At 53.9% G+C, this 18,071-nt stretch overlaps 1 protein-coding gene across 1 annotated transcript in view; it reads left to right on the forward strand.

The window, feature by feature from the left end:
• Nucleotides 1-901: 901 nt before the first annotated feature.
• The window catches only part of Dagla (diacylglycerol lipase alpha), a 58,134-nt gene continuing 40,964 nt past the window's right edge, over nt 902-18,071 (forward strand). Inside the window, exon 1 of the mRNA XM_041661456.1 lies at nt 902-1,032. The gene's annotated coding sequence lies outside the window, so the exon portion shown is untranslated. The remainder of the gene's footprint in view (nt 1,033-18,071) is intronic.

Genomic DNA, 18,071 nt, shown 5'->3' on the forward strand with positions numbered 1-18,071 from the left:
GACGACTGGGCCCAGGAAACATTTTAGAGACTTTTCTGTGTTAGTCCCCTTTCACCTCTCATGACTTTCTACTGGACCTTTGGGACCTGGTTGACTGCATCATCATGACCTCTAGATCCACTCATACCCTTGACTCTCTGAACAGGTGTAGCTCTCAACTTAGGCCCCACATGCAATGTTGATTCTCTTATGTGCCTCCTGCAGCGACCCGAGATCCTTAAGGGCAGGCAGGCACCCACCCACTCCTCAGACTCAACCGAGCACACCAGTATAGCTGTGCCCCTGCTAAAAAGCAGCTTTCAGGAAGGCGTGTTGAGCGACTTGCAGCGTGAATGAATGGGCGTGTGTGAAGGAGAACAGGAGGGGCGATATTCTTCATTTACCAGAAAATCAAAATTGATCAAACTCCCCTTTGGCTGTCAGGCACGATGCTGGGCGTTGAGGAGGGTGGGGGTAGAAGGGAGGACATAGATAAAGATGTGTATCCCAACTCTTCAAGACGCTGCTAGGTCCCTTGAAGGAGGTGGAACCAGTCTCTTTCTTTTCCTACCCCCAAACGAACCAGTTCTCCAGTGATCCTACTTGCTATTTTTCCTCTCCCACGCTAAACCCTGTCACGCGGGGCCCGAAGGAGGGGAAACCCAAGCAGCCCCCGTACCCCTGTACAGTGCCTGCGGCCCAGCCCCTCTCGTCTGCCCATGGAGCCCCCGTGGAGGCCTCAGTCCCGCGCCCACCGCCCCCACGCACGGGGAGCCGGGCTCCCGCAAAGGCTCCGCCAGCTCCGGCCTGGGCGCCGCTCCCCTCCCTGGCACTAGGGGGCGCTGCCACCCCACGACCGTCGCCATGGTCACCGCTGGCGGCGGAGTGGGGTTTACGTAAAGGACGCAGCGTCCCCCGGGGGGCGGAGGCGGCCTTCGCGCCGGCGCCGGCGCCCTGCGGAAGCAGCGTTAGTGAATAGGGGCCTTGGGGAGCCCAGGATGGAGGTGGCGGTCGCAGCGGCCGCGGCGGGCCGAGCCCTGCGGCGGGCGGGAGGTAAGGGTGCCCGGGCCAAGCCCCGGGCACGGGCGCGGTGCAAACGGCGGGGTGGGCTGGGCAATGTCCACTGCGCGTGGTGGCCCGTCCGACGGGTCCGCGGGCGGAGGTGCGGCTGCCACGCGCGCCTGTAGCAGGTGTGAGGTCCGCGGAGCCCGGACCACCGGCATGAGAATGATGACACGCGTGGCACAGGCGTGGGCAACATGGATCCAGCACGGGCAGCGTGATTTTTCCCGGCAAGGGTGTCAGAAGACTCACCCCCGCCTTGGTGTGGCGGTGGCCGCCCAGGTGTGAGGAGGGTGCACCCTCTGTATTGGAGAGTGATGCACGCAGCTGGTGCGGGGTGGGTGGCTAGCTAGTGCTGGGCCATGGTGCTGAGGTGGGCATGGGTGTGTGGAAGTGCTGCCATTGCCTGGATGTTGGGATGGTTCTGGCCTTGGGCTTGACATGGTTTGGAGTGATGATCCTGGGGGCTTGAAGAATCAGTGTCCTGGGCATGACCAGTGGTTCTGGCCCAGCTGTGAGAAATGGCTTTGGCTTAGCACAGTGCCCTGGAATGACTAGCACTGTGAGGGGAGACTTGGTGGCCCTCAGACCCTGATAGATAGGAGGGTAAACACCCGTCTTGATAGAGAGATCAGGAGGGGCAATGCCTCTGTTATGGGGCTCAGTTTTAATGCCTATTGGGTATGCTGGCCTTGGGGGCAGAAGACTGGAAGAAGATTGGTGTTCTTTGTAATGGACAAGAATGAGAGACACCATGAGCTTAGTCTACCATTAGATTCTTGATTGCGGCCCTAGGTCAAGCTCTGCCTGGTTATGAACCTGTACTGGGATCAGAAATCCTCCCCACTTTGTGGAAGATGGGAGGACTAGGTCGTTCTCACTGGTGGTCCTTGCTTCTGACCAGATGCGAATCAGCAAGGTGCAGAGAAGTGGCTCGTGGCTGCAGGTCACGCAGCCATGTGGCTCACCATCTATCTAGCTTTCATTCCTGGACCCTTTCTTTTCACTGAGTTGATGGGGCTGCTACTGGGTTTCTGGGAGTTGTCTCTTTGGGTTTCAGAGGACCTTTTGAGGGCTGCGGGGAAGATGATTCCGTGGGCACTGGGAGTGTTTTGGGTTTGCATCTGTCCTTACCAATCTTCTGAGAAGCTTGAAGAGAGCTTCCTCCCTCTCTCTTCCTCCCTCCCTCCCTCTCTGCCTGCCTCTCAGTGCCACATGCTACTTCACAGAGTTTGCAGCCCCCCACCTCCCCCCCGCCACCTCCCAGAGAAGTCTTGGGATGTTGGAGAAGACTTCAAGATGTTATGAGTTTCTTGGGGAGAAGGCATGGGGCAGAAGCAAAGAGCTGAGCTTTTCATGGGGAGGGTGTTTCTTTGCCAATAGGTGTGCTTGGAGAAGCCTCCCTTACCTGCAGAAACTGAGCTGAGTTCCCTAAAGTTGGAGTATGGTTCATTGTATTTACAGCCAGATAACTCGAATTCCAGTCTTGGCTGGGTGACCTTGGGCAACTGTTGTTACCTCTGAGTGTCACTTCACACTGTGGTCCCAGTGGTCCCAGTGGCACGAGATGTTGCACAGGGAGGCTTCCATAAGCAGTGAAAGGCTGTACAAAGGTCAGGGGTTCTCATCAGGCAAAGAGATCAGGGCAAGAGACCAGGGCGGTCAGAAATGGATGGAGTGTGGTTGGTGAGGAAGGGAGCTGAAGGACAAGGGCTTGTCCTAGGGAATTCGAGGCCCAGAGTAGACACGCTCCTGGTGGGGGGATGTGGGGTCTGTTGACACCATGAGTCAGCTGCTGAGCTGGAACCAGGCCCCAGGTCTCCTGAGGACAGTTCTGGTTCTGGACATGGCCATGGCAATTTCAGAGTTCTGCCGAAGTGGCCCAAACGGGAGGAAGACACACCTCTTTATCTGGGAGGTCTGGGAGGTGCCTGTGGCTGACAGATCTAGGGTACCTGTGTGGGAGGGAGACTCGGAAAGTGTGTTTTCTCTTGAGAATTTCCCTTGTTTCTGAGAATGGGAGTGGGGAGCATTATGTCAGCATTCTGGAAGCCATGGCCTAAAGAAAATGAACTAGGTCAGGGTGCTAAGTGGGCTCAGGGCAGGTGGTCCTGTGGGGGAGGTTGAAGCTGTATAGCTGGGGGATGGGGAACAGTGAATGATGGAGGAGGAAAAGAGTCTGTGAGCTTCCTTAAGGGGTACTCCAAGGCTGGATAAAGATGGTAAGAAGTCCCAAGGTATCTATCCTGATATGATCCACTTCTGACTGAACACTCTTTCCAGGTGGGGAAGGTGAGGGAGGCTGTAAATTGCTTTGGTTTTGGCCTTTTTCTATCCCTCTGAGTGTCTGCCGCGGCCAACAATTCATTGCAAAAACTTGCTCCCTGAGGCGCAGCTTTGTCTCCTGTCCAGGCTGCAGTGCTGAACCACAGGTAAAAGGTGTGGTGAGCTGACTTTTCGACGTTGGAGGATTCACTCTGTCCCAATGGCTGCCACATAGACATAGCCTGATGTGGCGAGTGTTTTCCTGGCAGTTCCCAGGTTGGCGTGAGGGGCGTCCCAGGCCATCCACATGCTCTCTGCAGTGCCTTTCTACCTCCCAGAAGGAAGTGCTTGGCACTTCACCTCCTGCCTGGAAAGCGCCCTGTAGAACAGATCCATTAAGGAGGAAGCCTTCAGCCTCTCTGCTGTGAATATTCAACCCTTAGGTCCCCTCAGCTCACCCTCCACACCTCCACCCGTGTGTTCTGATTTGTGGCTCAGCCTTATGATCTGGTGCTCCAGAGCCCTTTCCAGCCACCCCTTGCCATCTGCTTGGGATCCTGGGACTCTGCACAATGGAGCTGGGCCGCAGGTGGGGTAGATCAGAAGATGCTGAGAGGAGAAGTTGGCCTCTGTTCCCCCAAAGCAGAGCTGAGTTCTCTGTGTGTCCCTAGGGTTTGAAAAAAGTAGGGAGGTTAGCCAGGTAACCAGCTTGGTCATTGTGCAGAGAAGCTGGCTTTTGACCGATTCAGCAGAGGCAGGGATCTGGTAACAGAAGCAGATGTTGAGGGCAGGCTAACCTCTGGAACTGAGGTTTTTAGCTCTAGCCTTCAGTTTACCCCCATTTTCTCTGTCCGTGTTTCTGTAAAAGTTGCTTTACTCAGCTCCTGGCATCCTTCCTTCCTTGGCTTCTCCGTAAGTCACAATGCCCAACTGCTTGGCCTGAGGGGTGCCAGGGAATCCAGCCTTACTGACCAGAGGTTATTGACCAGAGGAAGGATCCTCGAGTGAGCCTGCTGTGGCTGAAGGTGTGGCCTGCTTCTGGAAGACACTCTGCCCCTCGTCCTCTCCCTCTTTCCAGGACAGAGTAGGGCACTTCTGCGTTCATCACCTGTTGGGTCAGCACTCCATCCGAGTTCAGTTTCTCACCAGGATAGCTTAACATTACACTCCAGCAGACTGGGCAACTAGCGCTTGGGGAAGTATCAATGAGTGTGTGGTCAGGGGAAGATAAATCTTTCTGAACCGCGGAGTCTAGGACATCTGAGGATGTGGTTACCAGCGGGCAGGTCTGAAAAATGTTTATCTTGATACTCTTTTTCCTTACTGATACCTCTTTGAGCTGGGTTGAATGGGGACATGTCTGGGTGTGCATGGCTTTCCTGGACAGGGAGCTGACTTTTGGTGGGGTCCACTTTGCTACTTATCAACCTAGGAGAGATAATGTAGTGGGCACCAATGCAGCTGAGGGTGAAGGTGTGGTTTCCATGAGGTGTTTAGCAGATTGTGGTTGAGGAAAGCCGGGCAGGACTGTTTCCACCACAGGGCTGCTCAGAGAGTACACATGTGTGGAGCCACGTGTGCCTGTGGGAAGTGAGGGCTGAGGGGGTGTGAGCGGCTGGGGCGTGGGAATTGTGGGCTCTGGTGTCTGGCTGGCCTGGTGTCAGTGGGTGTGTGGAATGGGGTTTTGCCGAAGGAGGGAGCAGTGAAACCCGACGGGCAGGATGGGGGTGGTGGTCTTCATGCTTCCTGTGATGGTGTCTGCTGAGGAGCCTTTCTGCTTCCCCAGTATTCTTTAGAAAGAGCCTGGCTCTCAAAGTCATATGCACATGACCTGGGAGTTTGGGGGGTGATTCATACCTGCCTCCCACCTCTTCCTCCAGCACCTGGAAGTCCAATGGGGGCAGTCCAGATAGTATCATAGCCTGAGGATACTCTGACTTTAGATGCTGAGGGCAGATCTAGATTTCTGTACTGGTACTTTTCCATACCTCAGTTTCCTTATCTGTAAGATAGGGACAGCGAACCTCTCACTAAGTAGAACTGTAAGAATTTTACCCTTCAGTGTCGGTGGAGCAGTCAGAATCTATTCCACCAAAAAGTATGACATCCTGATCTGAATAGATTAGAAGGAGACTAGAGGGAGAGCTGGTTCTGATACTTGATAAGGAGATGGCAGGGCCAGTCCTGCCCTGGAAGAGTCTCTTAGTACATCACCTCTAGAGATGCCTCTGTTGGATACAGTGGTAGTTACTTCTTGATAACCAGCTGTGGGTTAGGATCAAAGAGGGGCATGAAGACAAGTTGGGCACTCTAGAGAAGAAGGTGTAGATTCTGCCCCCAAGGGGTTCAAATTTCCAGAAGTGGTGCTTCAGGAGGTTAAATGAGGGGAAGTAATTTGAATGTTGTGATTAAAGGAGATTTGTATGGTCTTGGCTCTTAACCCAGGCCCTTAGGACCAGTGGGAGGATAAACCACAATAGTGGATGTGGCTGGGAGGGCCAGCACAGTGCACAAGTAAGAAGCAACTAAAAGCAGCGGAAGCCATGATTGGAAAGGTTGGGAAGAGCTGGGTCCCCAGGACCACGAGGGTAGGGACAGAGGTTGGATTTCCATCTATGTAAAACATGGCCATCACTGAAATGTCCTGAGTAAGGATCTAGGCCTGGGGCCACCACCCTGGAAGAGGCATCTGGAATAGGCACCCGGGTTACTGATGAACAGGAACATGGAAGGTTCAGAGCGGAAACCTGGAGCAAGGTCGTGACTTCCCCGAGAAGCTCAGTGTGAAGAGACGAAGCAGATATGAAGCTATATGGAAGATGGAGGAGACAGAGGCCACAAACTTTGTGTGTTTGGTCTCCAGAAGATGGGCATGAAGAAGGGACAGGAGAACCTGCACAGGGCTTGGAGTCTCTTTCCCTTGTGACTTTGAGATGTTGGGTCCCAGCAGGGTGACACCAGGCCTGAGTGTCATCTAAAGGCTCTCAAGGATCCCCATGAGGTTGTTGATACTGGCTTCAAGGTTGTCCTTGTCTCTGAGGCCCATGGAGGGCTTCGGTTATTCCTAATACTTAACTTCTAGGCATTTTTTTTTAAAAAATAATTTTCTCACCAAATTACCCCTTGAAATTTCGCCTGCCTGAGTTCAGCCCAGGAGGTTACTATTCTGGGAAGTTTCATCAAAACCCTTTCAGCGTTGGAGAGTTCTCCGAGCTGGGGGCTGGGTAGGAAGAGAACAGGGTTTGTCTGCACTTGTGTTGGGGGGAGGCTGTTTCTGAGAAGTATCCCCTCACCTGGAGGTCTTCCCAGCCAAGGAGCTGCTATGTCTCTTTGGGGCCTGGAGAAGCCGAGATAAGAGTCCCGTGTTAATTCGTCCCCAGTAGGCTCTTGTCGTGGTCTCTCATGGAGCCATTTAATTAATTTATGATTGATGTTCCTGGACTCACTTGTGATTAATTCATTATTGATGGTCCTTCATTATGTACTATTATACCCTGTACCTCCCTGTTGTGGTTGCCCTGATGGACAGGCCGTGTCAGGGATGGGCTCCGTGGACTGCATTTTTTTCCCCTCTGGGGACAGGACCCTCCACTTGCCGTTTCCAATCTTTGTATATTTGAGGTCCTAGAGGATTCTAGTGTGTGTGTGCAGGGGGCTTTGCTATGCCACAAAATAACAGTAAGGAGTTGAGTGTGGTGATCCACAGCTGCAATCTCAGCATTTAGGAGGCAGAGGCAGGAGGATCATTGCAAGTTTGAGATGAGCAGGTCTACATGGCAAGATTTAAGGTAGCTGGGGTTACGTAGATAGACCCTACTTCAAAGCAACAGCATCAATGGTAACAATATTAACCTTCATCTTGTGAATGCCAGCTTGAGAAAGAGAGGATCTTGTTTGTTGCTTGAAAGGTGCCTCTTTCACTCCTCCATGCCTGTAAGGCTCCATCTTACTAAAGGCTTGAAGAGGTTGAGTGACTAGCTCAGGGATACACTGACAACCAGATCAGGAACCAGGGTTTGAACAGGTTGAGTTATTGTCATATCTCTTCCAGCCTCTACACAAGCCTCTTCCTACAGGAAGCCTTTCTTCATGCTCTTTTGAACTGTACTCTATCTAGACAGCCCTAAGAGTGTATCTGGCTCCTCTTGGTCACCCTTGATTTTTGAAGAGTGAGGAACTAGTGATATAACATTTGCTGAGCAGAGATGCCAGCACCAGGCTAAGCATTCCCTGTTCCCTAGTTCATTTCGTCCTCAGCAACCCAGGGGCAGGTGACATGAACCCTTTTTATGGATGATGTTTAGAAACTTGCTAAAGTTTCAGCTGCTGGATTTGAGGGTATTTAAGTCTCTTTGGGACTCCTCTACCCCATCAGCCAACTATATTGTGTTTATCAAATAGCACACCCCTATGTCCTGTCTGACCTGTACCCCCCCCCCCCGCGCGCTGCTGGGAGGACCAGGAGTGCCCTTTTCCATAGGATAGGTACTTTTGGAGACATGAAGTGTGCTGAGCTGGGCCTGCATTCTGTCCCTCTCTGCTGGGGATCTATGCATGAGTTACTTGTCAGTTCCAAGCTTCAGGCCAGCAGAAAGAATATTTGTCCTGGATGCCCTATGTTTAAAGGTGAAGCTGGGTGGGAAGGGCCCTTGGGAAGACAATGTGCTAAACAAAGGTTAGGATTGCCTGTGAGGTCCCCAGCATGCATACCAATAGTGCTTAAGGCTGGACACCCAAACTCAAGCTGAAGCGTGTATACCCACCTCCAAGCTACCCAGACAGGCTTTGAGAGAATCTTGCCAGCTGCCGGAAATTTCAGAACCCTGTGGTGCCAGGAAAGGGGCAGGAAGTCCTGAGCGAGTCATTAGCCCTGGCCTAGGTTTAGTGGTTTCCTGAGAAGTACCTGGGCCCTGGTTGTGTGACGTGAGAGGACTCTCCAGGATTCTGGGCCCTGTTTCCCCTCGGTTTCCATGTGCATCCTAACTAGGTCAATTCAGGCTGGGTTTAGTAAGGAAGAGAGATAGTTTGCTAAGCCGCCACCTAGATCTTTTCCACCCCATCCCCTAAAACATGCAGAAGCCTGGGAAAGAGGTGAGCCTTGCATCCCGGAAGCAGGACACCGCCGGACTCTGCATGGCAGGGTTCCCAGGGCGTCAGCTAGGAATCCTCGGCTTTCTCATCAGCTCAGCGCCTGGCAGGGGCTCTCTCAGGAAGGCCTCAGGGCTCTGCACGGTTCCGCACTGATCCTCCCAGGGCCCCAGAGTGGAGGACAGAGCAAAGGACTGATTTGTGGGTGGGGGCGAGGCAGGCCTGGCCCAGCTCGCTGGAAATCTGCAGCCGCGCAGCCCGCCGTTCCCAAGTTTCCGCCTTCTGCACGCTGGGATTACATCAGGCTCCCCTGGCACGCCCTGCAGCCCTACCCCCGCTCTCATAGCTTCTTCTACTGTCCTGGGACAGCTGCCCTGCTGCAGTTTCTCTGCAGGCTACAGAGTGGCTGGGCAGCCTTGGACTGGTAGCTGAGGGAACAATTCCAGCCTTTTCAGCCTCAGCTGCAGGGACCTGGACCCCTCAGTACCCTGTCTGCTTCATCTTCTTCAGAGACTTCCAGTCACTAAGAGTATGCCACCCCTGAGTACCTCGGACTGTCTGCCTCTGGTTCATCCTCTCGGCTTTTAAATAATGTAGCCTTCAGACATGGGCTCCACTTTACAACAGAGCTTCACTGTAACATACCAGTACTTGGGCAGGTCATGTGACATTTTGGTTTCCTCTGCAACATAGGGGTAGGGGGAATCTACCGAAAGGTGGCATATTGGTATTGAATTCCTGCCCGGGGCCTAGGATGACAGGTGCCCAATGCTGGTTAGGTGTTTTCAGTAACTTTCGTGATCTTTCTCTATTGTTCTAGTAGCCAAGGCCAGTGCCAAGACCTTCTTTTTCCCAGTGCTGTGCCTCCTCTGAAGCTAGATGACCCAAACCCTTCCTCAGTGCAAGCCACGCCTCTTGGGTATCCCTCCCTGCCAGCATCTGGACCTCTTCTCCAAATTGGCACTGTTTTGCCGGTCCCCCTCTGGCGTCTCACTCTGTTCACATCCCAGCCTGCTCTGAGGCTGGCCTTCCCAACCCCCAGCTCCTTTTGGTTCCTCTCCTATTTTGGTTTGCTTCCCTCTGGCACCCCTTCCATCCGGCTCTTGTCTTTGTCTAACAATCCTCTCCTGAGGCCTTTGGGGAAGCCAGTTTCTCTCGGCTCCTGTAAGCAAGGCTATGTGGCCCTCCCGCCACCTTGGGGCTGGGTGGTGATGGATGATGGACTTGCAAGCCAGACTGGGCTCCACAGCATAGCTATAGCCTGGCTGTGACAGCCTCTACAATGGCTGGAGACACCACAGCCTGCCCCTTGAGGTCCCAGGCAGAAGACCCTCTTGGTTAGAAAGATGTAAAGAGAAGGTCTGGAGAGCCAGATAGACCTGGGAACATCAGCCATGGAGTTCCTTCCCTGTTGCTGAGCCAAGGAATTCTTCTCAAGGGTCCTTTCCGTCTTGATCAGACTGTTGATAAAAAGGTCGTCATCGAGCTGAGCCCCGAGCCCCTACTGTGTGGTGGACTACTGTGTGGAGCTAGGAGGCACATGAGAAAACCAGATTCTTCCTGGTTCCTTTAGTGGCTGACACATGACATTATAGCTTTAATAGCAGCTACAGCACATGCTCCCTGATGTGTCCTTCTAGAACCAGTTCAAAGGACTCCAAGCTCAGGGTCACATTTAATTCAGAGTATTAGCAGCTTCTGTGGTCTGGACCCTTATCCATCCCCTTTGCACTCAAGGATGTCGCATGACGCCTAGGAGGAGCTCTGGGTGTTCCACAGCCGAGGCTAGGGTAGAACCTCAGCTTCCCTGGATGGTCCAGGAAACCTGTTGGGAGCCACAGCTCTGCTGCTCCCGTCTGTCTGGCCCCTGCTTTCAGGGCGTTGATCTCCCCCTGGGGACGTTGTTAACCAGGGGCTAGCTGTCCCCCTTTTGTATCCCCCATTGCTGAGAAGACCTATCTCCGTCACTCTCAGGAAGCCCTAGGTCTGTTCCCCATGTGGAGGCTGAGTTGTCATCTGTAGCTGCCTTGTTGCTGAGCGTTCCAGCCCTGTCCTCCTCAGACCCCACACCTCCCTGGCCCTGGCAACGCCTTTCAGGCTCACACAGGATGATCCCTCTCACCCTGCATGCCCCCTGCCAGTGCTGTTGAGCTGTTCCAGATTGTTCTCCCTGCTGCCTGCCTGCTATACTATGCAGTTTAATAAACAGGCTAATGGAGGCTCTGGGCACCTCAGGAGCCGCCTTCTCTGCTTCTTGGCCCCTTTAGAGAGCCTGCCCCCTCCCTTCCCCAGGTGAACCCCATTCAGCAGACTTCTGGGAGCGGTAACTAAGCTGGGCGCCCAGCCCACCACCTGCTCAGTACTTTATAAAAGTTTAACCTTAATGGTGTAATGAACTCCCATCATAAAGCAGCTGGAGCAGTGCATCCTGGGATGTATAAATTATAGGAGCCCTCTGAAGTTGTAATTGGAAATGGCAGCAACTGGAATGTTGAAAGAAGCCGGCCTCGCTGGGCTGAGCCCAGCTATTCTCTACTTCCTTTCAAAAGGCACACAGAACTGGGTCTGACTGCGAAGAAAGAATGTCCTTAGACCAAACTGAGCTCCTGGTTCCTCTGCCCCAGATCCTACTTCCTGTCCCCAGCTGTGTCTGCAGAGACTGAAAGCTCTGGAGGCAGGACATCCACCCTGGCTCCGAGCTGCAGACTGCAGCACAGTGGGCCAGGAGGAAACAGGGCTCCAGACAGACAGCGGGGGTCAGCTCCAGCTCCGCTGTCCCTGTCCACTGTCCGGGGAAGGCTGCCGAGCCATTGATTTGACTTCCCCTCTCCTGCTGTGACCCTGGTTTATAGCTGGGCCACAGCAGTGGGAGAAGTGGGACTGGAGCTCGCTGGGGAGTAGCGAGTGCTCTGATGTGGGGTTCCTCCTGCAGCTTCTGGGTCCTTAACCAAGTCACTTAGCCTTAGCTGAAGTTCCTGCCTGAAGAATGGGCATGAGTGAACCTCTGAGAACACTAGGAGGGGAACACGGGATGCACTCTCTGGTTGCTTGTCCAGGACTGGGTATGGTGCTGTTGGGACACTCACATGTCATGCGGGAAGCTTGCTGATGTAGGCTCTGGCTCAGGCCAGATGGATCCAGATCTGTATTTCTAATAAGCTGAGTTTCTAACTTGCGGTGGGCTGTGGCTGCTCCATGGACAGTGGTTTGGGCGGTAAAGGCACAGTCTGTGACCCTTAGGGAGGGTGATGATCACTCTCGACCCTGTCTGGTATTCTCACAAGTACTTGCATTGGTACTTCTCAGTGCTCCTGACTGTGGCCCCACCGTGGAACAAGCAAGAGAGTAGACTTTTACTTGGCACCCCCACCTGACATCTCTGAGATGGAACCCAGAATCTAGCAGGGCCCAACAATGGATGTTTAGTTTCTGCCTGCTTAGATGCCAGCCCTGTTAGGGCCCATTCTCTAAATCAGGGCTCCTCTAAACACAGTCATGGGCCCCACCTTCAACTCACTGATTCAGAATTGCTGGGTGGGGAAGTGGGAGGGGCTGGGGATTTGCATTTATCAGTCAGCTCTGCTATTCCCCTCTGCACATCTCTGGGAGACACCCACTACCCAAGAGCTGGGTGAGGGGCAGAACCCTGGCTCCTCAAGCTCAAGAGAGCAGGAAAACTTCACCTGTCAAAAAGACACGATCTGGCCCTGTCCTGCCGTCAAAGCCTGGAGCCCAGAGGTATATTCCCTAGGCTTGCTTCAGAGGTTTCCTCGCAGCAAGAAGAGGGGAACTGAGGGACTGGGTGAATAGGCTCCAGAAATCCTGCTGTGTGGAGGAGAGGGGGTAAAGAACCATTTGCTGAGCAGAGTTCACTTTCTCTAGTTCCCTGAAGAGGAGTGGCAGATGCAGAGGCCCCGTGCATTGCTTCTTTAAAATTCTGGACAAAGACGTCTCAGGGAAGGAAGAGTTTATTCTGACTCATTGTTCTAGTCCGTTATGTCAGGGAAGTCGTGGCCGCAAAAGCCTGAGGCAGCTGGTACATGGTATCCAAAGTCAGGAAGCAGAGAGGGACTGATGCTGGTGTTCCACTGTCTCCTTAGTCTGTGCCGCCAGCCCAGGGAACAGCGCCACCCCCAGTTACAGCGGCCTTCCCACCCCACCTCAGGTACCGAGTCTCCAAACTCTCTCGCAAGCACGCCCAGAGGTTTGCCTCCTGGATGACTCTAGATTCTGCCAGCAGAAACCATCACACACTATATTTGGACAGAGAAAACAAAGGACTAGATGGCTGTTCATAGTTAATTTTCCTAGTGGGATTGGGGGCGACTTCTGGCTCTGTTATTGTTAGTGGTGGTGGTTTCTGTTTTTCCATAGTGAACATGATTTCATAGTAAGGAGGAAAATGTGACATAAACATGTTTGGTCCGGGGTCTCTGGGACACAGAAGACTCACCCAGCATGAGACAAGGGGCCTCCTTGACTAGTGGAAGATTCGTATGCCAGGAATGTGGCGCTCTGGCCGAGGTAACCTTCTCCAGCCCTCACCTTCTCCAGGTCCTAGCGCTCCCTGTCCATCACACGGATCTATTGCTTGCTGTTCTCTGTTTCTGTTTCCACTGGCGATGGTAGAGATGCCTGCCTGCTATACAGGAGGAAAGTGTGAGGAGAGACAACCAAAAGCCCCCTCACACGGTACAGTTCATTTTCCATCAGGACGTGCCATCTGGGCTCCCAAACATAAACCCCAGAATCTAGGCTTGTAGAGCATTCTAAGGTTGAAAGATGAGACTTGAGTGGCATTTCTGATGGGGCAGAACCCACAGCTATGTGTCCCTGGGCTTCAGGCCCCTCTCTGTAGATTGTGAGGATGGAGAGGCCTGAATTGTGCCTGACACACATAGCTCTGCTCTGCTCTGTGGTGAATTGCGGTGAACTGCTTGTCTTCCCATTCCTACTCCACTGTCTGGTCTTCTGGGTAGTTTAGGTTGCCAGAGAAGACCTTTCCTGATTGTTCCAGCTGCCAAGTTTGTATGGTCCCCTAGATAGACAAGGACTTGATCAGGGCTGTCTGTCTCTGGTATATAGGCCTCCATGCCTGTGGCCGTAGGGATATGGTGAGTGGTGGGAGACCTTGTAGACCCACTGAGAGACCCAGGGTACCTGAGTGATCCTGGCCCTGAGGTTGGCCTTCTGGATCTCGTGGGTGGGGTCTGCCCTGCCTTCTCTCTTTAGTTCCTGGTCTGAGCTGCCTTATAAGCGCTGCAGTGGTCGGCTGTGTTTCTAAGACCTCACTTCCAGCAGCCCAATAACCCTGAGACTCAGGGCTTTGAACTACTATTTTCCATCCAGTGGCTCAGTTCATGGTGTGTGTGTGTGTGTGTGTGTGGCGCGCGGGCAAGGGATAGGAGAAAGCCATTCATGACATTTGAGTAACTCAGGAGATTTATATGGCCACATGTTTTCAGTCTTCTTTCAACGCAGTGGATGGTTTCTGGAGCTCTCCCACCACCCACTTCCCTGCCCCAGAAGTACAAGAGGCCCAACTTTAGGAAGAACCAAGAAAGGGGAAGCCCAGCAGGAGCTGAAGATCAAGCCCAGCTAGCAAGGGCTGGAGAAGCCTAAATAGGAGCTTTCCCAGCTACCTATCACAGCCCACGGACAGGGTCTCTAATACCTGCCCAGGCAACAGCCAGCATGCACGTGATCTCAAGAAGCTGGAGGAGCAGCCCCTGGGCCTCTGTGTCTTCTCCAGTGTGCACTGGAGCCCAGAAGAGCTGCTTTAGCATGTGACTCAGAAGGTTGTGGGGAACTAACGGAGGTGCTCAGCTCTGGGGCCTCCTGGCTGCGGTGGCGGAGAGTGGGCCCCATGCAAGGTGTATCTCCCATTTGGTCCTGGGGTGGAATGAGGGGAGGAATTATGAGCCAGACAGACATCTTCCCTCTTGGATGCCTCTTCTGCATCCTGACTGAGCACTGACCCCATTCGGAGGTCTCTTGCTTTGTAACTAACTCAGTGGCCTACCTTGGCTTTCTTTGTCACTCTGACCAGAGAACTCCTGGAGGTTGGACTGTGGCATCTTCTGAGGACCTGCAGAGTGTGGCCAATGCCTCCTGGTCTGGGAGGGAGCTCCCCGGCCATATGTTCCAATGCTCTCCTGCCCTGGGCCTTGAGCCACTCAAGGCTGTGGGTGGAGCATGCTCAGAACATCGTCCCTACCCCCACTTCTCTTACCTAGGCAGAGGTAGTGGTCCCTCCCTATGAGAGTGCCAGACCAGAAAAGGGTAGAGGTGGGGGGAAGGGGCATCCTGAGGCCCGATGTTACAGCTGCAAAAGGCAGCAATCTCTATAGCACTGTCAAGCAAGCCGCGGGAGGTAGCCAGTGACCTCCAGCACCAACTGGTCTAGTGGGTTTATAGGCCTGGCCATCTTTCTGTTTCTTTCTAAGCAGGACTTCTTGCTGGCTCTGCCTGGTTCTCTCCTGGCCTTGTTTTCTGCTTGGCCTCTGTCTCATCTCCTGGAAAGGGGATGGGGTGGCCCTCTGGTCTAAACCTTAGTCCTCCCTCTATCCTGATGTGACAGTGAGGAGGCCCCTGAAGAACGAGGTAGTGTGCCCATCCCATCATCTTCTGGAGCCATACAGGTGCCAAAACCTGCAAAGCAGGGTCCTCAGAGGCCAGGTACCAGCACTGAGGAGCCACCAAGGACTCAACTCTACTAATGTGCCAAGCCTGAGGGGCTAGAGGCTCTAGGAGGGCAGCCGTATGCCCTACCTTTTGAGGCAGTGTGCAGTGTGACGACTTTCTCCTGCCCCTCCTGCCTGTCTCTCTCTCAGGGAGCAGGAATGGGGTGAGGGAGCCCGGGTGTTCCTCTCACCCTGTGTGGGAGGGGCTGGATACCCCACTCATAGGTGTCAGTGGAGCCTCTCCAGGGGTGGGTGCTGATGCTGGGACTCCCCTGGCTGACTCACCCAGGCCTGGCTGTGCCTCCGCTGAGACAGGAGTTGTGAAGGTGTCTGGGTGGTGACAGCAACTCACACTTAGTCCCAGGATGGGGTGAGGGGAATAGAGTCAGTACAACATTCCAGAGCTGCCAAAGAGCCCATCACCCCTGCTTCCCATCATGAAACAAATTAGGCTCAGGTCTTGAGCATTGCTGCTCCTGAAAATTCCTAGGCCAAAGGCCTTCCTAGCCCTGGCCCTGAGAAGAGACCAGGGAATAGGGAAGCCATTGATTCAGGGCCCTTTCCAGACACAGACAGGGCTGCCAGGCTGAGGACTGTGAGAGACAGGAAGTGGGGTCAGCCCAGTGACCTAGCTGTGGCCACGGACCCCTGGGAGAAAGGAGAACACTGTTGTCTTCCCCTACCCCCGCCAGAACCCCACAGGTCCTGTGTATTTGGTTCTCAGACACCCAGAGTTCATCCTCAGGCCTCCCTCAGCAGGCAGTAGGACAGAGGTGTCGTAATCACAGTGTGGGGAGGGGCGGGGGAGGACTGAGCAGACAGCACTGGAGTGCATGGCTTGCTAGCAGGCCTGTGGGGGCGGTGGCAGCAGTGCTGCGTGGGGTGAGCTGGGGGGTGGGTTGGGGGAATGTGCAGTTCTGGGTGACTAGCCCCAGAATCCCTGTCTTCCTGTTACCAATGGGGGAGGGTGCTGCGCCCTGACTCCCTAACATAGCTGTGGAGATGGCTGCCTCTAGGAGTGAGAGTTGGGACCCTGGCATGCTTCGGTCATGGCGCCCATCCATCCAGCCGTGTGAAAAGGTAGTGTTGTTGGTCAGGTGCCAGAGCCAACACCTCTGACAAGCAGGTATCTGAACGTCCATCGCACATCTGGGCCAAAGGTTGCTGATTCCTTGAGGACAGGCACAGTGGTGAGGCGTCCCAGACAGGATTGAGGCTGGCAAGCTCAGGGTTGATCAGCTTTAAGCCTAACCTGGTACTCAGCTTGGCCCACAACTGGGGAAGGGAGCACCGAGGCTAAGCCAGCTGTGACCTAAGCAGACCACATACTTGGGTAACATGAAGGAGCATCAGATCCCAGCTGGGACGGTTCTCCCCAGTGAGTGAGCAGTGTCAAGCTGCTTGCATGGAGGCAGGGTAGCCCTCTGTGGTAAGTTAGGCAGCACTGAGGACAGGAAGGTGAAGCCAGTTCTGTACCAGGATGGGGCAAGGCTGTAGGAACCTGGGGCGCAGGCAGGGGTCTGGATTTGCTTCTTTCCTGCTGCTGAGCAGATGCGGCCTGTGACAGGTCTTCAGTGGCCCAGGAGGCTCCTTTCTGTCAAGGTGTTTTGTTTATTGCTTCCCGGGCTTTAAAGAATAGTCAAAGGGCAGGGTGGTGGCGGTGCACACCTTTAATCCCAGCAATCCTTAGGCAGAGGCAGGCAGATCTCTGTGAGTTCGAAGCCAGCCTGTTCTAAAAAAGTCAAGGACCCCAGAACTTTGTTTGGGTAGGTCCTAGTTAGCCAAGTTCCACTACAGGGAGGAGCAGGGACTGGTCACAATTTTTGGATCCTTTGTGTCCTTCTCCTATGGGAGTGACTGGAAGAGAGTCAGACAAGCACCTGTGCTTTCAGTTAGCATCAGCTGATACTGTGATCCTTATTGCCCTTATGTTTAAGTTACCATTGTCATAGTGTAGAATTGACTCCCCAAAGCCCATAGCATCCTGGCCCCCATATGCTCAAGAGTCAGAAGGTCAGGCAGGTGTGGCTACAGAGTTTGGATGGGTAGGACTGGCCCTAGCTAGCACCCCTCGGTGGCTTCTCAGGTCTTGGCTGAGCTGCCTGCTCCCATCTGCAGAGGGGCCACCCCACCCTCCCAAGTTGGCTGGGAGACCTCAGAGCTAGGAGCGCATGTTCTCCAAACATCTTGCTCACAGCAGATGGCAGCCACAACTGCCTTTCTCCCTGCAGTTCCGGTGCACCTCCCTTGCTCACCCCCTGTTAACTTTGGTTTCTGCTTTTGGAGATGGGGAGGCAGCTTTCGCGTCCCCAGAGCTGCCTGTGATGGTGGGTGAGGCTCGATGCATGCAAGGTGGGCACTTTCTGAAGGAGCAGAAGCCTCAAACTCCCCAGCTCTGGAACACAGTTGCGTCCTGGTTCCTGCTAGCCGACTTTGAATCTTCTTGGCCAAGTGTGCTGGCAGCGTGATCTGAGAGGAGCAAGGAGCTGAGCTGGGGCCTTGCTTGACATTTCTTGAGCAGCTGCTAGGCACCAGGCTCTGTACTAGATGCCAAGGACATGGAGATGCAGGGTGTGGAGCCCTGTCCTGTAGCAGCCCCCAGCCTTCAGGGAGTGCAGGGTGGAGGAGCATCCGTTGTTCCACCTAAGGGGTTGGTGGGTCCCAACAGTGTCTTCGAGGGGATGGTGAGGTTGAATCTGGGAAACCTGAAGAACTCTGTAGACAGGAAGATTTGAGAAAGCATTGTGAGCTGAAAATAGAAGACTTGAAGAACCCTGCCTGCAGCACACCCAGCTGAGGCACATGGAGCAAAAGAAGACCTTGTTGCCTCTACTGAACCATTAGAATATGGCCTGCTCTCTGTTTGCATGTAGGTTGGGGTCAGCCTCAAGTCAAAGCTCCAAAAGGGAGTGGCAGGAATTTCTCTCCGTTCTAGGGGTTCTGCCCAGGGTTTGAGGCCAGCAAGAGCAGCCTCTGACACTGGAGTAGATATGG

The sequence above is a fragment of the Microtus oregoni genome, unplaced genomic scaffold (assembly GCF_018167655.1).
Source record: "Microtus oregoni isolate MIOR12 unplaced genomic scaffold, Mior012 000012F_ref0000307, whole genome shotgun sequence".
Lineage (NCBI taxonomy): Eukaryota > Metazoa > Chordata > Mammalia > Rodentia > Cricetidae > Microtus > Microtus oregoni.